General features: G+C 41.9%; 1 protein-coding gene and 1 long non-coding RNA gene across 14 annotated transcripts in view; one reads left to right on the plus strand and one right to left on the minus strand.

Moving 5' to 3' along the window:
• Meis2 (Meis homeobox 2) overlaps positions 1–27302 on the minus strand; it is a 200061-nt gene that overhangs the window by 20638 nt on the left and 152121 nt on the right. The window lies entirely within an intron of this gene.
• Positions 7274–8490, plus strand: LOC121140476. The gene is made up of 3 exons (XR_005877325.1): positions 7274–7359; positions 7909–8000; positions 8166–8490. It is a non-coding gene; the product is annotated as an uncharacterized LOC121140476 (long non-coding RNA).

Raw genomic sequence — 27302 nt, forward strand, 5'->3', positions numbered from 1 at the left:
TCATGTAACAGTCCTGCAAAGACCACAGCAACAGAGAAATTGCACATGAGAGGACCTATTGGAAAAACCAAATAAATTTAATTAAATAAGATACAGGATGATTTTCCCGTGTCTTATCTACTCCCCTTGGTTAATATCCATGACATACTGATGCTGCATAATTGCTCTTATGGAATGCTGCAGCTCAGAGCCGTAATGAGCTGCCTCTGCACAAAGGCAGTGAGAGCGGTTTCCCCACAGAGTTATCTTCTCAATTATTTATACTTGCTACACTTTCACATAATGGCAGTTTTAAAATCAAACAAACAAAGCAAAGCGTACAATAAAGGAAGGGGACAAGAAGGAGCAGGGACCTTTTTCCTTCCTCTTTTGAACACCAGAAGGGACAGGCAAGCCACGGAAAGTCAACTGAATTTGGATCCCAGGAATGTCTCAGGGGTCCAGCAAGCAGATGACATCAAAGCGTTCAGAGACTGCAACCTTGGTGAGGCTTAAGCAGTTCTCATACCTGTGTGGCTTCTAATCTGTCATGTAGAAACATGGAGGAATGCAAACTTTATCTCTCCCCTTCCTGAGTTTGGGAAAATTCATGATAAGAAGACTGGCTTCACACTCCACCCCTCTCTCTCCCAATTCCAGAAAAAGAAAGGGTGCTAAAATTGTCAAAATGATGTCACTCCGGACAGAAAATGGTGTGCTCTTACAGTCACCCCTCAGGCAGTGGAGGGGGCTAGCCTATTTCATGCTGGTTGTGGCCACTGTCCACACCAGGCCTTTGGCCTCCCACTATAAAACCTACAGACATGAGAAAGCCAGGCTGAATCACAGCCAGGCCCCCTATAGGTAGGTAAAACAACACTGAGGGAATAGTTAACACTAAATTGTAATTTGTAACGTTATCTCTTTCACTCTCTGTGTGTGCCTGTTTGTGGAGTTCAGAGGTCAATGTCCAGTATCTTTCTTAATTGCTTCTCTACCTTATTTCTTGAAACAAGTTCTTTTTTCTTTTTCTTTTAATTTCATTTGCTATAATGATGATCATGGTGGTGGTGGGGCATATGTGTGTATGTGTGGTGTGTGTGTGTGTGTGTGTGTGGTGTGCATGCTTGTGGAGGTCAGAGGACAATTTTTGGTAGTGGGTTGGGTCTGGGGATCAAACTCAGGCCATCAAGTTTATGGGTAAGTGTCTTTTCCCAGCTGTATCATCCCATCTTCCCTGAGACAGATTCTGTCACTGAACCAGGAGCTCACCAATTTGGCTCGACCTACTGGCCAGTGAGCCCCAGGGACCCTCCTGCCTCAGCTTCCCAGCACTGGGATACTAGGCCAACGGCTGTTTCTGGTTGTTTTTTTCCCCCATTGGTGCTGGGGATATGAACTCACATCCTCATGCTTTTTCTGGCAAGAACTTTCCTGACTGTTCCGTGTCCCCAGCTCTATCATGTCATGCTGTTTAGTTTTGGACTCTAAAATGAACTATTTACTGTGACTGAGTAGCTGTGCCTAGAGTTTCTAGCAAGTAGATCTCTATGAGCACTTGACAGCAGATGTCCAATCTGAGGCTGTTGGTGTGACTTCTCAAGTTAGCCCAGAGATGTGGCTGAGAAGCTTATGTTTCATTTAATTAATCAACATGTTCTTATCTTTACACGTTTTTATTTCCGTGCATGTGCATGTGGTGTAAGTGGCCGTGTGTGTGCAGATGTGTGCACTTGCAGATGTGTGTGCACCCATGCTTGTGAACTCATGGAGGCCAGAGCGGACACTGGGTGTCTTCCTCTGTCATTTTTGGTCTGGTAATTTTGAGATATGGTCTCTTCCTGCATCTTGAGTTTGGGCTTTTCAGCTTGTCTGGGCAGCTACCCCATACAGCTCTGGAGCTGCAGATGTACAAGAAGAGATCAACTGGATGCACAGCTGGACCTACATGAAATCAGCATCTAGCTTAATGTTTTCTGTTGAATTAGTGTTAAGGTCCAGGCTTTAGGAAACAGTTACTACTGTCATCTGAAACAGTTACCCCCATCAGCTGACAGTCACAAACACATTTGTGACTGGAGGTATCATTTGCAATGCCAGTGATCGCAGATGTTGTGTTATCTACTAGCTATTTCAAGATAGTGTGTGTGTTTGTGTGATGTGTGCACACGAGCATATGCACCCATGTGTAAGATGTCAGTGCCTTCTTCCATTGCTCTCTACCCCATCCTTTAAGACAGGCTCTCACTCTCACAGAAGCTCATCATTTGGGCTGGGCTAACCTAAGATCCCCTTGGGTTTGCCTGTGTCCACTTCCTAACACTGGGGTTAGATGCATGAATAGCCAGGCCAGTTTTTAATATGGCTGTTATGTATTCAAGCTCAGTTCTTGTGCTCTTGTACAGCAATGTTCTTACCCACTGAGCCATCTCCATAGCCCTTCAAAATACTGTTAAAATAAGGATTTCCTGAACAAAAGTAGCATTCCTAAAAGATTAGATAAGACAAGTATAATTGAAAACCCCTACTAATTTGTTCCTTGCAATGCTCATACATGCAGACATTGAATGTACACACATACAGACTCATTTCTCACAGTAGACTGAAGGACTTTAAATCTTACTTGATTTGACAAACAAGGAAAATCAAAATCTTAAGCAGATCCATGCCACCCCTCACTAAGCACTGAGGTACGCCTGGGAAAGGTCAGAGGTATCAGCATAGAGAAGGAAAATCATGATGATGCAAGGTCATCAGAAGGCAACAGTTAGGACTGAGTTTGGGACTGCCATCTGTGTCGAGATATCAGTCTGGCTACTTACTGCCAATGCAAGCTTGTCTCAGCTACAGAGTACTAGGGTTGAGTCACACTGTGTTCACTATTTCTATTCTTTCTGCCAGAGGGACTGATTGGCAGGGTAAGACTTGAGGGATGGTAACTTCGAGTTATAGACTCAATTTTGTCCTCAATTTGAAAGTTAATTCCACTTACTCTGGAAACCAAGGTAGAATTATCAAAAATTCAAGGCTAGCCTGGGAAACATAGTGAGACTTTGTCTCAAAATAAAGAGTAAACAGAGGGCTTGTGCTGGGCAAGGTGCAGTGTTCTTGTGATCCCAGCACTGGGGAGGCAGAAGTAAGGAAATCCAGAGTAAGTGTCAGTGGCTATAGAAGCAGTTTGAGGTCATTCTGGATGTCACGAGACCTTGTCTCAAAACAAACAAACAAAAACAAAAAACCCATGAAAAAACGGAATCAAAACAGCAACAATAACAACTAGAGTGAGCTGGGGATAGCTCAGAGGTAGAGGGCCTTGCCTAGGATGTGTGAGGACCAGGGTCAAACCCTAGTTATTTTGTCTTCCAAAGTCTGTCCACAGTACTTCTGACATTTTGACCTTTGGCACAGAGAATGATCTTTCTGTGTCTGTGTGTAGATGTGAACTGGGTGACAGGGCATGCAGTTGACGTGACACACCACCCCAGCACCATCTCACCCCTGCTGTCATAGGACTCAAAACAGACCCTGTTGGGGACAGATCGACAACTGAATGAACAAAAACATACAGCAAGCACACCCTGCAGCATTTACAACATACTGCCTAATGATTAGATAAATGCTGGCTCTAATGAAGGGTTGGTAGCTGAGTAGTTTCAAACGTTTGGAAAGGTTCAGAAGAGAGGGCTCAGATTCTGGCATAGATGCTGGTGTATTTTAAAAGCAGTGAAACCAGATTTAAAGGCTGGCAGATTATGGGTTTTAAGTAACCTGGTTGTGAGGAGCTTGAAGGGCAAAACTCAGGCTGGGTATGATGGTATATGCCTGCAGTCCCAGCACTTGGGAGGATGTGCGACTCAAGGCCAGCCTCAGCTTCATAGCAAACTTTAGGTTAGCGTGGGCTATGTTGTCAATTCCAGGCTAGCCTGGCCACAGAGTAACATATTGGTCCAAAAACAAAAACAGAAATAGAGGCAGCAAAACAAAAGAGGGAAACCCAAGGCCGGAGTAGAGTCAGGCTGGCTTTCATTTCTATGAGGGCTCCTGCTGTCAGTGACCTGTATAACAGACATGTGGCTCTCAACTGCTGATTCATAAGAAACCACAATCCCTCTTTTCCCCAGGATTCCTCAACCATGCCAACACAATCTCTCTTAGTAGACCAGCCAATTAACCAAACATTAAAGCAACCGACAAATCTACATTAGAGGCTTTGCAGGACAAAGAGAAAGATGTGAGAAGTAACTAAACACTGTTATAAACTATTTGAACCAGGAAGTTCAAGAGGCAAATAAAATGAAAAAGTGTAGCATGCAGCCAACCAGCCTGTCAGCCAGTCAGCCAGTCAGCCAGCCAACCAACTAACCAACCAGCCAACCAGCCAGTCAGCCAGCCAACCAACTAACCAACCAGCCAACCAGCCAACCAGCCAGTCAGCCAGCCAACCAACTAACCAACCAGCCAACCAGCCAGTCAGCCAGCCAACCAACTAACCAACCAGCCAACCAGCCAGTCAGCCAGCCAACCAACTAACCAACCAGCCAACCAGTCAAAGACGCAGTATCCCATATTGGAGTCTATGTCTCAGTGCACAGCTATGGGGCTTTTGGCTTACCCAAGACAGGTGCAGATCTGATAAGAGGTTGGCATACGCATGCCAAGCCTCGTTTACAATTTGTTTTGCAACTTACCTTTCTGTATAAACATTGTCCAACAACTTCTAAAAAAAATGAAGTTGTGTTTACTTGTCCTGTTTCTAAGATTTCCCCAACCCCCTTCTCTTCTAAATGTTCCCTCAGGATGCTGACTTGCAAACTAGAAAAATCTTGGATTTCAGCTCTGGTCTCCAAGGTATTCTAGTGTTCAGCCGGGCCGTGTGCTGCGAGGGAAGCTCTCTACCTTACTGATTTAATTAACAGGATTCTTTTCATTATTGTGGGGATTTAGTTTCTTCTTGCCTTTCAGTGTTTGGGAAACACTGATTTATGTTTTATATTTTGAGGGGAAATTTATTGTTCTTTGACAGCTGAGGCTCTTAAATCCCTGGCACCAAAGGGACCCTGGGGAGGTGTCACAGTTGCCTAGCCTTGCCTACCTATATGCAGTCATCTCAAGGGCCCCCCTCTAGAAATGAGGAGAACCATCAGCTGTTCAGTGCCCACCCCACTCCTCCTCCAGCTGATCATTATACCAGCAGGGGTTGGCCCATTCCCATTTATGAACGGTGGCATTAGTAGGTTGATCAGTAACCGCGAATCACTGATTCATTTAAGTGAAGACAACAGCCCATGAATCTGTGAACTCTATTTAATCTCTTGGCTAAATGGAGCTCACTGAATTGTTAGGATGGGATGTGCTCTACTTATGATGATGGTCATGACTGAGGCAGAAATCATGGAAAATTTTCTAAAAATGGGCATACACAGGGAGACTGTAAAATATAACCTTTGAAATTAGCACTGTCTGGCATGGACAGCCATGGCAATTTTTTTGGTGTTTTTTTGTTGTTGTTGTTGTTGTTTTGTTTTGTTTTTTTTGGAGAACTATCTATCAAATTCTGACTTAGAAAAAAACTAGTATGTTTAGTAAAAACTTTGGAAAGCATGTAGCTATTTCATATTTCAGGTACCAATTAGGGCTTCATAATTCATTAATTTACTTCCATGCATATTCTCATCACTGACTTACACTGAGCTGTGCAACAAATGGGGTATATACATGTACATATATTCTTATCACAAAACTGGATGGCGTGGATAGTGTTAGTTGCCATTTTCTGCCCAGTGAAACTGACAGTTCACAAAATCCAATAGTGCCAGTGGATTGAGTGGGCTCTGGTGCACACACATAACAAGGTGGAAGTCTAGGAAACCAGGCATTACAGTGGCCATGCTTCCTTTCGCTGACATTGCCCAGGTAGATGGGACAAAGGAAGCTCCTTTTCCACCAACAGTGTAGCCCAGGGTGTTGGCAAGACTCCCCTTCTAAGAAAGTTTGACACTAGAAAGTTCGTTTTATCTAAATGTGTAACCCTATAGATTCCAAGACGAAGTCTAAAGAAACAGAGAGAGCATACAATTCTGTAGTAGTTCAGAATTTCAAAATCTTTAAAAGAAATTAACATAGGGGGTGTGGTTCAGCTTGGAGAGAAATAAATAACCATAAAATTCGCCTTCCATTCTGAACTCAAGCCACCTGCTCCAGGCTAATGTACTTGTTATTTAATTCTGTTTTTTTAATGAGAATTTTGGATTTAAAATGTGAAATATCTTTATTGATTTGGCCTGTGTATCAGGGTACAAAAATTCAGAGAACAATTTTGTTTGACACAAGGTTTCTCTGTGCACACCAGGCTGGTCTGTAACTGAGAGATCTGCCTGCCTCTGCCTCCCAAATGCTGGAATTAAAAGTATGTACCACCACTGACCGGGTGAAATTCAGGTAAGCTTCTTAAATTTTCCCACAGAAACAAACTCTTATTGAGAATATTATTTTAAGTAAAATGCCACGTGGGAGGCACCAAATCGTTTTCACACTAAAAATGGCCTGAAGGAGTTTCAGGTCAATGAAAAGGGAGAACAGAGAACACAAGATACAATGTGACTGTGAGCAGGCACAATTCCTTACAAGGAGGAATTTCAGCCTTTTAGTGTCTCTCCGCCTCCCTCAACACTTCAGCACCTATCACGAGTTCCATTATCACGATGTGCGTGGTACACTCTCCTTCGGATGATGTTGATCCTTCTGCTTCATTTCCTCTCCCTAATTAATAGTCTTTGATTGCTTGTAGAAATTCTAGAAGGCACGACACTCGATCCCTTTGAACAAATATTTATTCAGTGTCTGCTGTCTCCTTGGCAGTTTCACTCAGGTCTTAGGGAAGCACATAAAAGAAGAACTTGTGTGAGAGGCCACACTTGCAAAGTGAAAGAAAACCACCAACTTTGAGATTAATTTCACGTCCTCTCAGTCTCTAAGCTTGGCTGGAAACACAAGATGCACTAACCCATCCATCAGCCGAGAGATGTGATGAGAGAAAGAGACAGCACAGGTTTGGAAACGTGGGTTTGAACTCTGCTGATGCTACTTATTGCACGGTTTGGGACAAACTCTTCAACTTTTAGGTGTCTAAATCACTGTAGCTACAAATGAGAATTTTAAGAACTGCTTCATAGCTTTGACCTGATGGTGGGTTGTGAAGTCCGATTTGAACTGAAAAGCATCACACCATCACCTGAGAATTACGGGGCAACATTTGAACCATCCTGCAATGACGCTCATTGCTTTTCTGTCCTCTAGACGCTGAGTCTCAGAAAGCCTGGAGTTTAGCAGTGAAGAGACTGCATTGCATAGGACAACAGTTTCAACGTTAGAAGAGCACCGGTGAGTGCGCAGAGAGGGTGGAGAGAGCATGGATGAGACCGGAAGGGTGGAGGGAACCCTTTGATGTCTTGAACCTTGAAGGATTCTGGTAGCAGTAAATAGGAAGCATGGGAGGGAAGAGATCTCAGACCGAGGAGACCTCTTACTGTACAAGTAAAGGAAGCTCTTGTCTTACAGGCTTAGTAGAAAAGTTCTTGGGCTGAAGTTGAGAGGCAAATGTAAAGCCTTTAACAGCTTCTTAGCTTTGTGACTTCTCTGGTTCACCATTTCTCAACTGCAGATGGGAGATGATACCTAGGTCATACACTTTTTTACAAGGATTTCATATTTAGACAAGTGATTGGAGCATATTTGAAAGATTATAAAGTTTGAAGAATTTTTAAACCTTGGAAGGGTGAATAGGAGGGTCTCCAATATTGCTAAAGGAATTCTGTGTAGTGGCCTGGTTATGAGTATAGTGATCCATTCACTTCTGCTGCCCTGTGAACACGGCAGAGTGAGCTTCAAAATATATTTGTGTTATTTGTTTTCATTTTGTATTTTATCTAGAATGCCCCACTGGAGCAGAGTGACTAGACTGTCATTGGAAAGTAACGAAACACCTGAATTTAAGGGACTTTTGTTCAGTTTTGTCTTCCCAGGTATTGTTTTTTCTTCTCACACTGGCATGGATAGACATTCATACAGCGAGTGGGCCTTTATTTACTGTTCATAAATTATTTACCCAAATGTTTAGGCATATGAGACTAACATACCTTTTCTATTTTTGTTCTTTCAATTATTTTGGATTGAAACATGGACATCAGTGCTTGGAAACAAGCAGAAAGGATGGAGATTAACATTTTGGAGAAACTCAGAAACCTGTACTGCTCTTCAGTAACTACTTACTCCTACCATTTAATCCTCAGAAACCTGGAAGGGCAAACGTGGAAAATGATGCAGTAGTTATTTTTGCTGACTAATAAAATAAGACTGATAAATACCTAAGCACATGAGGGGTGATGACTCTGGATATGAACCTAAAATTTGGAAGAACAGACCCCATGCTCGTGTTGTCAGATAGAAATCACCAATATCCCACTTTTCTTTGAGTGTAGAGAGCAGAACAATAAACTTGACTTGGAATGAGAAGCCTTGCTCTCTGAATCACCTGTGTTCTGGGGTAAAGATAATTTGGAGATTATTAGATGAAATCCTTACTCTTAAGAAGGGGAAACTCTGATAGAAGCCACACAGAGGGCGCTCTTTTCTGACCAACCTGATACCTGTGGTGGGTAGAGGTGAGCATGGGTATGTAGGAGTGGGTAGGTAACAGACTATCTTAAGGAATCCAGAAGGGTCAGTTAGACACCTCTGCCCATTCTCAGCCCTGAAAAGCTAAATCAATTTTAATGAACGTTGTCAGCCAAAAAGTATACCTAAAGCTCTCTAAAACAAGCTGGGCAGTGGTGGTGATGCACACCTTTAATCACAGCACCAGGGAGGCAGAAGCAGGCTGATCTCTGAATTTGAGGCCAACCTAGTCTACAGAGTGAGTTCCAGGACTGCCTGGGCAACACGGAGAAACTCTCTCTGGAAAAACCAAACAAAATAAAAACAATAAAACAGTTCATTAAAATGTTACTCCTACTGAATAACGATGAAGAAGCACTCAGATAAAAGTGTATTTGCCCATAGGAGGTATCAACATAGGATGCAGTCTGTGATATCTATGAAGTAACTCAGATTGTCCAATGGAAAATTATAGAGCCCTATAAATTACATCTATCATAAGAAGCATGCAGAAAGGTCATAGGAACAAACAGAACACGAAGAAGAGTAAGTATATATTTCAGACAAGTGACACTCACACAGCTTGCTCTAGAGGTCATTAACTCTATCCAGACTCTTTTCTTTGGTACTGTGTACCATTTTGTGATTTTGCATGATTATATCATTGCCAAAGAAAAGAACTAATACGTCTTTTAGTTTCTTGCTTTAGCTTAAGTAATAGAAGATTGCTTTCTGCTCAGTGTCTAGGTTGTTGGCCACTTTTTGGTTCAAAGTAGGGAGGGAGATATCTGGGTGGTTTCCACAGCCTATACCTCAGCACCACTTAGCAAAACTCCACACTTAGCACATGGTATGGACACTGCCATCCCAGTGTTCCCCCAGCATTGCTGAAGAAAATGAAATCTGGATGGCCCTTCCAGAAAACACACCCATAGACAACACTAGAATGGTAGAGACAAACACACAAGTGCTGACTGAAAAGCTGTAAGTGCAACAGACATCTAAAGACAGAGAAATGGGAGTTTATAAACAGATGGAGCTTGTCCTGAAGTGTGGGGACTTAGCTGTGGGGAAACCTCCCTCAAAGATGGAGAGACATAGGTTGTCTAAAGAGCTTTCATCACCATCAGTGCAGGCCGGAGGAGAAATGAAGATGTTTCAATAACATTTTGACTGAGAAATACCTCTTTCATTTCATCAAGAAAGCCTCTGATGTCTTTTTTTTATTGTTTTTGGAGACAGGATTTCTCTGTATTGTTTTGGAGCCTGTCCTGGAACTCGCTTGGTAGACCAGGCTTGGTCTCCAACTCACAGAGATCTGCCTGCCTCTGCCTCCCTAGTGCTGGGATTAAAGGCGTGTGCCACCACCGCCCGGCTTGCCTCTGATGTCTTAAAAAAAACAAGAGAGAGCACTTTCTGTGGCATGATGGCGCATCTGTGCCTGAGCCTGAAGTGGTGGAGGGGGCACCAGGAAAGGGTTAGCTCTGGTTCAGGAAATGGTTAGCTCTGGTCAGGTAGAAAACAATTCCCCAGGCTTGAAGGATCGGGCATTTCTTCATTTGTGAGGAGGGACTAATGACTTAAGCCTTGCTTGCTTCACAGGGCTGATGTGAGAATCAAATGAGACAGTATATAAAAACATGCCTGGAAACTGTAAGCGACTATAAAGTGTAAAGTGATGTAGTAAAGAGGCATTGCAGTAAAGGATCAAGAGTGATTCCCCACATCTTATTCTAGGTTTAACTCGCAACGCTCGTTTTTTGTATGTATGAAGAGTTTTATGGAAAGTCATTTAAAAGAGTAAAAACAAAACAAATTCTAAGAGGGGAGTTAGAATTTTCTCTCATGTAATGACAACATCCTTCCTTCCTCCCTCCCTTCCTTCTTTCTTTTTGTTTTTTTCAAGACAGAGTTTCTCTGTATTTCTCTGAAACCTGTCCTGGAATGCTCTCTGTAGATCAGGCTAACCTGGAACTCACAGAGATCTGCCTGCCTCTGCCTCTCAAGTGCTGGGACTATAGGTGTGTGCCTCTAACACCCAGCTAATAAAAGGGACCTTTTTATACAGTGTTTTAAATGACGTAGGTCAAGGCTGGGGTGTAGATCAGTTGGAAGAGTGCTTGCCTAGCACTCAGGATACCCTGGGTTCAATCCCCAGTACCACGTACATTGGGTTTAGTAGCATCTGGGATGTCAAGTGGTGTATCAGAGATTCAAGTGGATATATATAACCCTATCTCAAAAATAAAAATAAAAAGATAAAGAAAAAGGTCCTACTGAGCTAGAAACCCTTAGTATAATAGGAAATCATGGAAGTGTTCTAGAAATAGCAAGAAAAATATACCCATAAGCTATAAGTATGCTTATGTATTGGCAATGTTCTTAGCAAATATGTCGCAATTCTATGTCCTGACACAGATAGAAGTATGCTGGCCACATAATACAAGATGCACTCACCTGCCCAAGTGATGAGAGGTACTTGCACGTGTCTCCATTTAATAGTGAACCAAGGTGGAAACTGTGATGGGCTAGCAGGGTGCAAAGAGCCCAGTGTTTTCAAACTCTGAGCTACATTTTTCTTTCTAGTAGTATCATCCTAACCTAATGGTTTTCTTTTTATCTTCTCGCTATATATGTTCATTCTGCTAGGAAAACATGACTTAATCAATGTGTGGATGTGATTTCAGGCTACATAATGCAGGCCTCTAAATAATGCCTTTATGGTCACCATATATTCTCAAGGAAAGGCAGACCTGTCCCCACCCTCCATAGTCCAAGCTGTGTGACGCTCTCCAATCATGGACTCTGGGCTGGTTGAACATGTCTTCTAACTCAGTAGTGGTCATCACACATGCTGATAGACCACCACTAGAGGGGAGACTCTTTTGGCTGCCCCAGAAGCATGTGAACACAGATCATGTGCTCTGGGAAGAAAGAATAAAACACAAACAAACCTGGGTCAGTGTCTTCCACTGAGTCTGGTCGGGTTTCCCCAGCACGGAGGAAATCCCATCCCAGGTTCCCTCCCATACATGCTAGCCGAAGTACTTTTGTTCACTTGGACACACTCAAAAGGCAGACACAAAACAGTCATGTGAAATAGCCTTAGCTGGCTGCACCGTGCAACTTCCCTCTGCGCAGGTTTGGCTGAAGCGTCTGTGGGAACAGGAGCTGCAGAGAATGTAGTGCAACATAAGCGAGGAGAAAACCCCTTCTATCCTCTTCAATTACTCCCAAGTGGGGAAGGAGCATCATTTTCAAAGGAACAAACGCTGCACAAGGCGTGCCCTTTAAATCCTTCTGAAGGTTCTGTGACCTGTGAAAGTATCTGCAGTATCAGCAGGAGAAAGCTCTTTCCAGAACAAATGCCCATGTTTTATGTGTACTGTATTTGCTAATCATTACTTCATAAGCAAGAGTACATATACAGTGGGGCTATAAATAATGGCGGGAATGTAAAAGTGAATTGATCTGTCTGGCTATCTAGTAATACTCCTGGCACGAGACCAGTCTTGAATGGCTGCCAACTACCACAGAGCCAGCCAGTGATTTGTCTGGGGGTCCTGCCCTGTCAGGCAGAAAACAGTCTTAAAGCTGAACTGTCCCTGCCATGCTCATGCTGAGACCATGGCCCTGAGCATCTCTTCCCAACTCCTAAAATCACTTAAGCAATCATCAGAAGGGAAAGCCAGGGAGACAGCAGGATCGAAGGACGTCTGGAGACTAAGAAAACACCTCAAGAATACCCACAAACCGAGGTACAAGGAAGGCTGGGCAAACTGGAGTGTAGCCCCAGGGCTTATGACACCAAGTACTCAGCCATGCCACAGTGAGTTTCTCAACGTTCCACACTTGAACTTGTCCGGTCATGGTCCCAGGCCACGGGCCCATTGTGTGGAAGAAGGCTATATTCTGGATATTTGGGAATCAAAGGCCAGACACAACCTCAAGTGGATGAGGGTCCCTAATGAAGACTGGTTTCAGTTCAGCAGCATGTTTAACAACCGAGTGTATCTTTCTTTCTTTTCTTAAATTTCTAGGAATCGAACCCAGGACCTTATCATGTGAGGCAAGTCACTCTACCACTGACCACGTCCACCACCCTCTTCTCAGGCTTTACTTTGAGACAGAGCATCATTAAGTTGCCCAGACTGGTCTACAGGACTGTCTGGCCTCAAACTTATGATCCTCCTGCCTCAGTCTCTCTTGTGTAGCTAGGATTTGAGGCCTGTGGACACACCACCCAGCTCAGAAGGTATTCTTAAAGTTTCTTCTACAAATGGAGATACAATTATGGGCTGCTCGCCATATTGAATTTCCTCCCAGGCTCTTTCACCCCTGCTCCTTCCTGGAGTAACTGAGTCTGTTCCTAGGGCTGGTGACGTCAACTACTCGCTCTTTTACATAGGCACAACCGTGCAGCGAGGACAGTATGCTCACCTTGGGGTGCCATGTAGGGATGCAGCAACACGCCTGTCTGTCACCGTTTCTTGTATCCCTCAAGGCTACCTCCCAAGTTCTTTGTAAGGGCAGCCAGGGCTCAGAAAAATGAGAATTAGAAAAAGAGAAAAAAATGGAAAGGAATAGAAAGATATAAAGAAAAGTAAGGAAAGGAGAACAAGAGAAAAAGAAGCCTCCATCAAATGGTGAGCTCAATTCCTGCCTTGCCAGGGGCACTTGATTCATGGGCCTCTGGCCCAACAGGGCTCCGCCTGAGTGTTTATTACACACACGCAACGTCCTTAGGAAGACATGGAGTAGAGGCTGGCTGGAGAGAGGGGAGCAGCCTGGGAACCAAAAGTTGCTAATTATTTAAGGGTCAGCAAGTGGAATTTCCCCCCAAGTGATGAATGTTTACAACTCAGAGACTATGGAAGCTACCTTGTTTAGAATTTTTTTCCAAAAAAATTTTTTATTGAATTTCATAAATATCAACCAAATTCAAGCAAAACTGATTTAGATTTCACCTCATCACTTAAAATATATTTTGTCGAGTACAGTCTGTGCAGTAATCCTCTGCTATACTTTAATTTGGTTTTAATTTTATAGGCCCTGTTTTAACTGCATATTTCTAGACCTTTATTTCTCTCACAGCTCTTAGCAAAATGGTAGCTCATAAACACAAGCTCTGCTGTATAGACTTTGCATTTCATCCCAAAGTATTTCCTTTTTTATAGCCGTGGTCTTTCCATCCTAGTGCTGTGAGCCTGGGTCACAAATCTCTCTGCTATTCCAGTGTGTGACATCTTCCCTCGTTTGCCGCTGCTCATTAACAAACAATACTGCTGTGAAATTGGTTTAATGACAAAGTAATAAAATTGCTATTCTGCTCACAGATTGCCTGAGGCACTTTGAGCTCCTACAAGGCTTACTGTGGGTGCCAAGATACATTAAGCTGCTTATTCGTAAAAACGGCATCATGCGTTTTTTCACAGGTTTTTTCCCTTTCCTCTGCAGCTCTGCTTCTTTTTATCTTCAAATAAAAAGATATATTTGCTTATGCTCTTCCAGGCTGTCAAATTTTTACTTGCATGCATATTTCTGGAAAATGAAAGTATATTTCATTTCATTTTTTTTCTTGAAAGGTCACTCTGTCCCTCCTACAAGGTTGTCCCTGGACCGAACACTCACCCCACACAGCATTAAAGAGGACTGATTTTCGCACATTACAGAAGTGGGAGCCAGGGTCGTTTTGAACCTATTTTGGGAGAGCAAGGGAATGAAACTATTTATGGAATGATTTCTTTTTTTCTTACCGTCTTTTAAAAAATAAGCAAGGTTGAGAGAATCCTTACAATTCCTCTCTTCAGACTGAAACTGAAATTTTTACATGAAAACAATTCACACAACCCTGGTAGTGACTACTCACATTAATATTTTATGAATAATAAAATATGTCTGCATTAAAGCAAAAAATCTTCGGCAGGCACCTGTTTTCCATAATGAATTACATGTTCTGGGAAAGTCGCCTTTTTCCATTTGTCTAATGCCCATCCTGACCTGAAGATTTACTGCTGCAAGACAATGGGGGAAATAACCCAATTGCGGTTTGACAGGTGGGCAGGTCTTGATAATTATGGCCAGACATCTCAACGCCGTGCAACTGATGTAAATAAACATCTGAAGCACAGATCAATATTGCTTGCCTACTTTTGCATTTTGAACAACACATGCTAGCAATTTGCATCCTTTCTCTCTTTCTGGCTGATTGGAAAGGCTGCATTAATTTAAACACATTGCATGCATACACACACTCCACATATTTCATTTAAAAGTATTCAATACACCCCAACAGCCAGGACTGTACTTTATAATCACATTACAGTCACCTGCTGGTATATTTCTATTAATTATGTAAACTGATATCTCGAGAGCTTAAAACACACACACACACATACACACAATAAGCATTGGCATTGGCCATTTGAATACTTGCAATACCTGGATGATAAATGAAAGGAAATGCAAACCAGATTGGCAAAGATATGAGCTGTCGGGCTTTTGGGCATCTTTTCTCCCATCTATGCACTTGGCATTCTTTACAGTTTCATGAACTGTAGGTGCTTTCTCTTCTACACGCATCTGACCTCATAAATCTCAGGAACTAGAGATTTTATTACAGCAGCCCAAAGATTTGCAAGGCCTGCCAATCCTGTGGAGATCCCCCCCACCACCACCACCAATGAAGGGCCTGATGAGGTATGAGGGAGTCTGATGCAAAGAGGCATTGAAACCAGAGGCACAGAAATATGTGGTATGAGGGAACAAGGGGGTCTATTTCAGAAGACAAGCTCAGCAGGAGCTAGGCAGGGAACTGGAAAGGAGGCAGGAGTGCACAGGGGGAAAAGGAGAGAGGGGATGCAACCGGGAAATAAGAGAGGAGCTACGCCCAAGGTGGCACTAAAACAAAATGGTAGATGCATGGCGTGTATTCCCTTTTCTAGACCATACCAGTGTCTCTGAGCAGTGCTGGGGTGAGCCTGGGACCTAGCACAAGGTAGGAAGTGTGGTAGCTACCACTGGACCCTCAGTGCTTGTTAACCTTTGACCGGAGATATTATGTACCATTCCAGGAAGCCAGTGTGAGCGCACCAGATACGCTACTTCTCTCTCAGGATCTTGATGCCCATAGCACCTTTTGTCTTTTCAAAACCATAATTGAGAAATGTATTGATGAGAAGGATGCAGGGTCCTGTTCCAAGTATTTTAACGTAAGAAACAATGGACTATATTAGAACTGCTCAAGTGAGGAATGTCATGTTAACTCAGTTCTCTAAAAGCAATGCCCACTATTTTATTTATTTATTATTTATTTGTTCATTCATTCATTCATTGATATATGTTGGAATGCCTGTAAAAAGTCGTGTTCCCTGTGCTTAAAAGCCTACAGCATACCTTGCTGCCTCAGTGGCACATGTTACAAAACTCAGAACTTCAGTTTTAATTGTTTGATAAGTAACAGAGCCAAACAAAGGCTTAGAATAAGAGGAAAAACAAACAAAAAGAATTGCTGGAAAATACATTTAAAATTAGCCAGGCTTTATTTATTTAGTATTTAATTTTTTTCTCCATTTTGTTTCTTTAGCCTGAAACTCACTGTGTAGACCAGGCTAGCCTTGGGCTCCCAGAGATCCATTTGCCTCTGCTTTGACTGAACCTGCATACTGGTTTTCTTTTCTTTTTTTTTAATGAGTACTTTGCCATAACGTTCACCATTTCATTAGACGTTACAGAGCGCTCAAATTATTGGTGACAGTTCCTGTCATGATTTCACAAGTCTGATAAACACCTCCATGAAGATGATTCATTATCAGAAGCATTACGGAGCTTGTGAAAGGTGAAAACCAAACATAACAGTGTGAGAAACTACTTTCGAAAGGGATGGGAAATTCCCAAAAGTCACTCAGTACTACCAGCTAAATAATGATAACTACTAATCTCTCACTATGTATAGAAAGATCCAGAGGGTTTTCTAGGAATAGAAAGAGCAGAAACAGCCATTTAAAACAATAGCAACCAGAGTTGTTTTTCTGCATTCCCTGCCAAGGACTGTCATTCTCCCTTGATCATGTCTGAATCAAGGCATTATCTCATGACAGATTTGCAAACTGGGGGCCCCCAGGTACAGGTCTATGCACACAGCTAATACCAGTTCTACAAAAACAGTTAATACATGTAAGATCTGATGAGATACCTTTGAGCTCAGCACTTGACCTACATGTGTCCTATTCTTTTCTACCACTGGATTTCAATGGGATGGAGGAGACAGGGAAAGACTAGAAAAGGGAACAGGTATAGCCCTTTAGAGAGAACCAGAATTATTAGCTCCGACTGAGGTGGTCTCCTCTATGGCGTAAGGAGTATGAACTTTTTAGTATATCCAATTTCCCTCCCCCTATTTTTCATTTTATTCTCTCTCCTAGTATCATAGATAGGAGATATATTTCTAAATATTTTAAATAGGGTTTAGAACGACATTATGTAGGCTGTTGTGGTTGTATTAGGGTTCACTAATTCTCTGAGAAGGAAAATATATCCAAATTTTAAACAACTGATACAAGAACTCTGTACCTTTGACATTTATATTTGATTCCAAATTGGAAGCTCCAAGAGAGTGTTGATATCACACCCTTGACTAGACTCTACCTAGCCTGATCCCAGCATCATGCTGGCTGACGGCAATGGCATATGCTCCATAACCTTTTGTGGACAGACTGACATGTGGTTTTAGAAGTAGTAGCAAGCGAAACTTCCATTTTAATTAGTAGTCAATTTGGACTTAATAAATATATACAAATGGATGGCAGAAGTGACAACTCGGCAGAATTATGGCTGTCTAGGGGGTCCAAATTCATCTATAGACAAGAAGTCATGAAGATAAGTTGAGCTGACTTCACAGCGAATTATTTTAGAAAACATTCAGAGACATCCAGAAATAAATAGGAGCTACCAGATATCGAAGAGTCCCCAGTGGTAGTGGAGGTCACCTAGGTTACAAATTCTGCCCTGTTAAACACACCAGACTGCATGCTGGCTAATACAGTATAAATGCGTATGTTTAAAGCCCCTCTTTGGGCTGGTGGTACAAATCATCTCTACAGCACTCGCCTGGTACTGGTGAGGCTGTGGTTTGATTCCTGGAGCCACACAAGACCCCAGAGTATTCATTTTATGTATTGCCATTCATCTCTCGTTCTCGTGTTCCTGGTGTATAGTTTTTTAAAGTTAATTTTGTTCTAAGGTTATGTTTAGCATATTTAAAAGAAGCTCATCAGAGTAACTTTCACCTTATCCTGTAGAAATAGTGGAAACGTAGCTATATTATCTATTGCCTCTTATAGCATATAAAGGGTGCTAAGTGAAATTAGGTCCTTTAAAATATTTTATGTGTATGGGTGTTTTGCTTGTGTGAACGTCTATGTACCATATATGTGCTTGGCACCCAGGTAGTCCAGAAGAGGCCATTTGACCTCAGAAACTGGAGTTACAGATGGTTGTTAGCTGCTCTGTGGGTGCTGGGAATTGAACACAGGCCGTCTGGAAAAGCAAGCAGCCTTACTGCTCTTAACCTCTGAGCTGTCTCTCCAGCCCCCAGATCCTTATATTGCTTTGATCATCTAGTTTCCACCACTCTGAAATAAATTATGTGGCTCAAAGGGTGCCTGAATTATCTTACTGGTGCTATGCATCACAACTGCATTATCTTACTGGTGCTATGCATCACAACTGAATTATCATCTTACTGGTGCTATGCATCACAACTGCATTATCTTACTGGTGCTATGCATCACAACTGCATTATCTTACTGGTGCTATGCATCACAACTGCATTATCTTACTGGTGCTATGCATCACAACTGCATTATCTTACTGGTGCTATGCATCACAACTGCATTATCTTACTGGTGCTATGCATCACAACTGCAGTGTTTAAGTGACTTTTTCACACCCTCCAGGCTCCACATTTGTTTCCGGATTGGTTCAGTCCATTCTTAACAACAGTGTTTGAAAACATTTCTAGGAGTTTTCCTTTCTCTAGTTTTGATAGATTCCCCAACTTCATTCCAATAAAGGGAATATAACTCATCTTAGTTAAAGAAATTGTCTATAAGGACTGTCAAATGACTAAAATTTGTCATCAGCCCAAAGAAGAGAGCATGAGGAAACCCTATACGTCACCGGGAAGACAAATAGGGGATGCTTGAAAATAAATGTTTTATACAAAACAGCAAAACCTTGATGGTTTCTGTGTCCTGACATTAGAAAACATGGAGTGAAGAATTCTGGCAAAAGGAAAAAAAGATTCCTTCATGAACTATTCGAATCAGAGCACTAAGCTTTCTGTTACAACCTAAAACAATATGAAATGGAATAAAGCAGAAGTTTGTTTAAAATAACAGCAGGTTGCACTTCATAACATAAATTAAAATTTATAATGCAAATCCTTGCTTTCTAGAAGTCTGAGAGCTTTTCAATTTTGTGAAACCTGGTGGCATCCAGTCACCCATTTGCAATGACAATGGCAGCCAGCAAAGTGCCCCAGAAACCAGAAAAATGCGTTTAGGGTCAGGCTAGTGCATCACGGAATAGAATCAATCTTCCTAATTAACGGCAAATTAGCAATCCCAAAATGAGTGGGATCAACCTGTCTACTGTAGCCAAGAATCATGCTAAGTATAGAGTTTCCTCTAAGTGCCTCTAAATTACATTTACACCCATATAAAGTAACGTTCTTTTAATCTAATACTACATTAGTGTCACTGTTCTTAAAGTTATTACACCATTTAAAATTTCCACAGATAGGTAGACTGATAAACAAATGAATAGAACGATCCACAGATAATGAGACATTTCACAAAGCTGGGCTCCAAGACGGTTACACACTGTTGGAAGGGGGTGTCCAAGAACCTGATTAGCATAAAGCTCACCCAAGAAGGGTTTGTGTGGGATAGTGATATTCCTCAAGGTTTAACAGCTATTTAGGCACATTCTATATATACTTACACGCACACACATGCACGTGCGCGCGCACACACACACACACCTAACACAGAGAGTAAAGCATGAGGAAGAATCACCATTCACACCATTCAGGAGAGGGTAATTATAACTACAGGAGACCTAACAGCTAATGACAGAAATAGCATTTTTACTATATTACTGGTGGGCTTTTGGTGGGCAGTGTGTGAACCCATTCAGTGTCTGTGATCACTGACTTTGCTCAGAGCTGTTGAATAGCATGTCCATGAAGGTGCCAAGCACAGTGCTCATGGGTAGCCCCTGGAGTCGTATAGAATATTCTGGCCTATAGGAGGCTCTGCACCAGACAGAACAAACCAAAAGGTACAGCTCATAATTTTTATGAATTTAAAATCTAATAAAATGAGAACCATCTGTTGCCATTTTAAAAATTCAATTAATTTAAAATTCAACCACCAACAAAAGGAGGAATACTGATTATGGTCTTTTTTTAAGGTTAGTTAACATATTTCCATCAAACTTACTAGAAGTTTCTTTTGCATTGTGGTGGTGGTGGCTGTTTGCTTTGTTCATTTGTTTTGGGGTTTTGTCAGCAGAAGCTCTGCAGTGGGGCATTAAGAACAGAGACAAGATAGTGTGCGTGTTCCTGCATGTGTGTACGTTTCTCTTTGTGCTGGGTTTCATGGTTCCATCACCTTTCCTGAAGACCTTGTGACCCTGTAGAGGTTCTGACTGGTGTATTAGGATCCATAGCTAAATTAGGAACAGCTTTTGAGGGGTCTGTTGAAGATGCTTAGGAGACAAATGAATGTAAAAAAATACAATGCATGCTCTTGCCAGTGAGAGATGACTTCACATTTAGAAATGTTTACTTTCAAAGATTGCATCTTTTTGAGGAAAAAAGGTAAATGGATTTGAATTCTGTAGTTTCTCACAGGAAGGCTATTAACTTGTCATGAAACTTTTCTTTCTTTTGGGGGAATAGGGTCTTACTATGTATTCCTGACTAACCTGAACCTCTCTGTGTAGACCCGGATAGCCCTGAGCTTACAGAGACCCACACGCCTCTAGTTTCAGAGGGTTGGAATTAAAGGCGCACACTACCATACCACAATGCTTGGTGCTGATATGAAACTGTCTTTCAGGACACTTCTTCACCTATGTCAGCAAGGGGCTATGCAGGGACAGGCCTAAGGATGCAGGTGTGAGTCAAGACTTCCTGTCCTATTCTAGAGGGAGTCCGGAGGTTATCCTGAAAGGCATCATTTCCAATTTGGTTAGATTATGCAAGTTAGGGAGGGGATAGCTTGAGCTCATTTGTGGACTTTTAGGAATCCTATCTCAGATCAAAATACCTCAGTCGTTTATAGGGGCTATGGCCTACAAAAAGAGCCCTGGAAGGTTGGTCTTTCTGAGGCCACTATTAAGAAGCAAACCCTACTCTAGAAAAAGATGGGTGGATGAATAGATAGATGATAGATAGATGTTTGATAGAGGCAGAGATACAGATATGCAGAGATAGATGATGAATAGATGAGAGATACATGGGAAATAGATGATTGATACCTGTTAGATAGACACCAGAGAATTCTTTATCTCCTTCATCTTCCTATTCTTACAGGACACAAAGAAATGTATTTTTGGGTTTGGCATTTGAGAAAGAGGCAATCCTTTGAACAAATCCCACACAATGGTGCCTAACATTCTTCTTACTATTTGTGAAGAATTTGTTTCAGGGCTCAGGTAAGGGTGGTTAGAGGCAGGAAAGAGAGAAGAGATTTGAAGACACAAATCTTCAATGTACCCAGAAGGGATCAGAAGACAATTCTACCATCACGACTCTAAATTTTCTCACAGGATTTGTGAGTCTTACAGCTTTTGTTTGATTCTTACTTCCCAAAGCTCCTCAGAGGATCCCTTCAAACACTGCCTCAGTTTACTCCTGGATACAGTAGAACTAAGAATAATAGATTCCTGAGGGTTAAGCACCATCATGATTGGTGCCATGCAATTGGCGATTACTACTAAATGATTGTCATTGTCACCTCTGTCCAAAGGCAATCGTCTGTCTAACATTTGTATTATTTTCAAACTTGCCCCTTTTAATGTTAATAGAATATTTTGCAGCGATGTGTATCACTTAAATGCATTAGGGCAGAAACCTAACATTTTCTTTTAATTTTCACAATGTGCATACTATTGGTAACGAATATTGAAAGAAATACAATGCGTAAGTAGATTTTACACCACATTAGAGTTGTCCAATTTCTCATGTTTAAAATTTTTCTGCATGACTAGAGCCAGGGAGAAATACATGCCAGCATAATTATATGAACAGTTTGAAACTTAGACATGTTGCAGAGGAGAAGAGAACATGTCCACCCATTTGTTTTCCCCCCTCCCTCCATAACAATTCCAAAGATAAGTCGTTTCTTTTCATAGAGTCAAGCTGAAGGCACAAAGCTTTAGCATTCAAAAGAGGGAGGGGGGTGGGGATGGAGTGGGCTTTTTTTTTAAGTACTGTGTAAATCAATACACACACACAAAAATCTCAGGATGATAGTTTAATTAAAATGTGCACGAGGCAATTCATCAGCCTCTTCCCTTGGTGTGCTGGCCTCTAGAATTTGCCTTCCACTTTCTGATCCCTGATGGTTTTAACTCGAAGGCATTTAAAATTTCTCTCAACCGGCACCTTTCCACTTAGCTTACATTCCCTGTTTTTCTTTATAAACAAGAAACTGTGCTGGCCTTGTGATGTTTGATATGCCTCATGGCTTTTCATCTCCTGCATGAGCTTTGCCTAGCATGAAATGTTGTCAGGTAGTGAAATTTACCTGAGAGAGAGGAAGGGAGGGAGACAGGGAGAAAGGGAGGAAGGGAGGGAGGAAGGGAGGGAGGGAGGAAGGGAGGCAGGGAGGGAGGAAGCATGCCCCCCCACTCCAAATATACTTAGTTACAAGTTCATAGCCAGCTAAATCACTGGCAATTTTGTGTTACTGGTTATTTCAATTTAAATATAAAAGTACATATAAAAATAAAACAACCACTCCCACAGCCATCAAAATGAAAAATCTGCCTGGATCAGAATATACCATAACTTGCTTTAAACCACCATGTGGGAATGTTAGTATTACTCAGTTCCTATTATATGGCATTCTAGGGATACCTTGGCAGGCACATAAAGCCACTGAACTCTTGGCTCCCTAATAGTTTGACTCCCATTGTAATGGCTGCCCTGGGTCTTCATAATTGGTTGGAGTCCAAGGTCACATATTCAATATGGCAGTGGCTCCCACTCTTGGCTAATTGTTCAGTTTTTAACAGTAGCTTTGTTTCCATTAGCACTCTCTTGTTCAGGTCCCAGCTCTCACTTTGATTATATAATTCAGGTTAAGTGTTCTCTGTGTTTTTGGCCATACCTCGCTTTCTCAGTCCTCCAGTAAGCAATTTAATAATTTCTAAATCTAAAATTAGTGTTTCATGCTTTTGAAAAAAGTATGCATATCCATTTCACTTAATAAAATGTATTTAAGAGGCTGAAGAGATGCTTCAGAAGTTAAGAGAGCTGGCTGCTCTTCTAGAGGAGCAGTGTTCAATTCCCAGCACATGGCAGCTCATGACTGCACGCAACTCCGGTTCCAGAAACACCTTCTTGGAACCCCCACTAGCACCAGGCAAGCATGTGGCACACAGACATACATGCAAGCAAAAACACTTTTATTTTGTAAAATAAAATTGAATTAAAATATATTTAAGATATAATGCAAAAATTTCGACAATGTTTTACTAATTAATTCTGCACAACTTATGCACAGTAACAATAATCAGGTTTGTGGCTTTAATTTTTCTTAAAATCCACAGTCAACAACAGCACTGACATTATGTAGAAAAGAAAGAAAGTGAATTAACAGCATTTTTTTTCTTTTTGAGATAATTTAGTGATTGAAATGAGGATTTGGAGGTGTGGGTAGGGGTACCATTGGAAAAGTTCTGAACTTGGGAACTTAATTTGTCTCAATGTTATGTTAGGCTTTACTATCAAGTCAGAAAATCAATTGTTCTGTCCATAACCCCCCTTTTTTTTGGTGGGGGAGATGTCATTTTGGGATGAGATTACCTACTTTTAATTTACTCATTTAAATTAGCCAGTATTTAACTTTATTAGCAACTGTCCAGAACTGACAGGACTATTCCTCTACATTTTAAATTTCCAGTTGCCTTTGGTAAAGCTTATGCGCCCTGCTCAGTTTATAACTACACGGAGAGAAGATGCAGGTGCGCCTTTCCACAGGCGTTCCACAGGCCCTGCCTCACCAGCGGTGTTTACTCAACAAGGAGCAACGAGGAGACTGCTGTGGGCCAGTCACACCAGTGGGTGCCGTGACAATAGGCAGCCAGTGCACCTCTCCACCACTCCGAAGGAGCCATCTTTCTTCAGGTAACTTTTGAGGCAATTTAATAATGGAAATTATGTCGGTGGTTAACAAAGGCATCCCTTTGCTTGAACATGGTGTTATCAAAAGCTAAGTGCAATTGAGTGTATGTATCCCTGGGAACTATGGGAGAGATTTATTATGAAATTCAGCTCTGTTGTAATGATGATTACACTGACTGTTTGATGTTGTATTTAATGCTCCCCTTAAATAAAGATTTGAGTCATAAAATAATATATTCTCATAAAATGACTCAGCCTGTTACACTCGTCTTTCCTGAAGAAATTGTAAAATTTTCATATATTATTCCAAATATAGCCAGGACTGGATGACAAAGATGATCTGTTCATTGCATTTGAAAGGACAAAATGAGTTTCCGGAAGGTTTCAAACCCACTGAAGAGCAGAGTCATTTGGAATTCTTGAGATTATTTAGCTTAGGTATATCCAAAAGCACCCCTTAACAAGAAAAACACTCACACGTGGGAGACTTTCTTAGAGAGATGAACTTTGCTTTAGCAAACACATCAACCCAAACAGTGAGCCTATGAATGAGACCCGTAAGAAACAGGCTCTTCAGTGAGAAAGCCACTGTGGGACTTAGTGAACCATAAAGCAAAGCGTAGCTTGGAGGGGTCCAGGCCTGCAGGTATCAGGGATTTGTTGACTATATTGTGCTTTAAAGTCCTGTGGGGACGTTGGAGAGTCTCTCTCTGTCTCTCTCTCTCTCTGTCTCATTCTCTCTCCTCTCTGTTTCTCTCTCTCACTCACACACACATACACACACACTGATTTAAATATTTAAATGCACAGTTAACCCTATTTGCAAGTTGCTAAATTAATTTGAAGTTTGTAAGATGCTAATCACAAATGTCTCACCGACTTAAATATTCAAGTGGGATAGTTATTCCTATCTGCAAGCTGTTAACTTTATGCCCTTTTTTGCTGCATGGTTGGAAATTGACAAAACAGACAATTTGCTAGCAAAATGTCAATGTGTGGAGTTCAGTTTATATAACGCTATCAGGGTAAGGCATGCTGGTGCACACCTTTAGGCCTAGCACTTGGGTGGTAAAAGCAGGTGGACCTCTGTGAGTTTGAGACCATCTTGGTTTACATAATTTGTTTCTGGACAGCCAGGACCAGGACCATGCCATACACACACACACACACACACACACACACACACACAGAGAGAGAGAGAGAGAGAGAGAGAGAGAGAGAGAGAGAGAGAGAGCAAACAACAGAAAGAGATAACATTAACAAATGGAGGTGACTATTTGCGGAAGCCATTTGACCTGGCCATCTCAAAGACTCCAAGTTCAGTGGCTTTCTCAGAATTGGTTCCTGTAACTTTAAATTAGTGGAAAGCCCTTTGACCATTCAGAAGTCTATCTACCTTGCAAGAAGAGTTTTTCCAAGCAACCAAAAGCAGGTATCCCTGGACTCAACACCAAAAGTTAAGTAAAATGATATTTTTGTTTTGTCCAGCACTACCTTTTTAAAGTTTACCAGTTGCTATGAGAGTGTCAGGACAAGGTACATGAGCTGCCAGTCACCAGTGAAGGCCATTTCAGAGCGTTACTCTCTGTAACCGACCCCACAGCATTCTAGAAGAAAGATTGTTTTGTTTTGTTGCTGACCACTGAAAGAATAGAACCATAAAGGAAATTCACAAATAGTAAACAACAAGCCAAGGCCCAGCGGGGGCATGGGGATACATAATTCCACAGTCTGTTTACAAATTTCCAAGCTGCACAGCTATGGAAAACCTGGGAGTGGTCTACTGAAGTCCAAAGTTTCATGATATGTGAAAGTGCACTCCTTATGAGCCCATTGAAACTTGGGGGAAGAAACGAGCCTGTGTGCCATTTATGTGGAGGTCAGAGGACAACCTGGAAGAACGGATTCTCTCCCTCTACCACATAGCTCCCCTGCCGACTGAACTCGAGCCATTAAGCTTGGTATCAGGCACCCTCACTTTCTATGCCATTTCATAACCCCATGATCTTTGAGCTCTAAAGAGATTTACAACTTTTCCTCGACCCTATTTGCCCTGTCCAACTGGACAGTAACTTAAAAACTGAAATCTTGCCCTGTGCAGCACTCTCCCTGAGGATGCTCCCATGGGGCTATCTATGGGGTCAGACTTTTCAGCATGCTGTAAACAGCAGGGTTTAGCATGGTTTCCTCCCAGCATCACTGGCACCCAGAGTTCCTCTCCTCCTGGACAGGCTCATCTACTGTCAGGGTTTGAATAACATCTGTACCCTCAGACTTACCTTTGCCCCCTCTGTGTGGTCCTATAGTGTTTCCTGTTATTCTGACCTCTTGCCCTGGCAGAGCTCATCTCTATTTTTTGTGACCTATTGTGAAAACAAGCTCATCTTCCCAGAGAAATCACCTCCCCCCTCCCACAACCAATCCGTTGTCATTGTGGAAATCAGCTCGAAGCCCTTGCTTCCTAAAGCCGAGAGCCTGGAGTTGTGGCTCTCATTCTATTCTTACCCCATGCTGAATTAGTCACTAAATCCTGCTACGGTTTTTAACAATAGAGATAAAAATTGGTTTCTTTTTCTTCATTTTAATAGCTAAGTCCCTGATTTGGGGCTTTGTTTAAGTCTCTTATAGTCTCCTATGGCTGGTCTCTCTATCTCTTCCTCTAATCAATTCAAGACACAATGGTTAAAATCATTTTTCATCTCACTTGCTTTGACTAGATTTTTTTTTTCAGTTCACAGGCTTAGAATAATAAAATAATAGAATTTTAAGGATAGAAAGGACCTTAAAAGAATCACCCAGTCCTCATTCTTTAATGGATGAGGGGATAGATACTAAGAAAGGATAAATTGCCCAAGATCACACACATTGTCTGGGTTGGAATTAGATCCAAGCTACTGATGATGGTCTGGTCCATTCCCTCCACAGATCACATTGCATGATGCTGTGTGTGAATATTGCTCTTCCCACTGTTCTGGGAGGTCTGCCCCCCCCCCCCCCATTAGGCACTTGCAAGTTTATTTTCCCCAGTAACAGAAGGCTATTCTCTTCCTGGACTCAATTTCCCTCCTTCATGGTCTCTCACACTGTTTCTATCTGCCTACTAAAGACAGTTCCTTCCTCTGATTCAAAACGAACTGCAAATCTAATCTGTAAGAAACGGCACACTGAGTGGCCCTCTTCCCTCAACGGATGCTTCTAATGTCTCCTTCCTGAGCCTCTCTCTAGCTGGTTTGAATTTAGTTCAGTATCAAGC

The sequence above is a fragment of the Mesocricetus auratus genome, unplaced genomic scaffold (genome assembly GCF_017639785.1).
Source record: "Mesocricetus auratus isolate SY011 unplaced genomic scaffold, BCM_Maur_2.0 Super-Scaffold_100004, whole genome shotgun sequence".
Classification (NCBI taxonomy): Eukaryota; Metazoa; Chordata; class Mammalia; order Rodentia; family Cricetidae; genus Mesocricetus; species Mesocricetus auratus.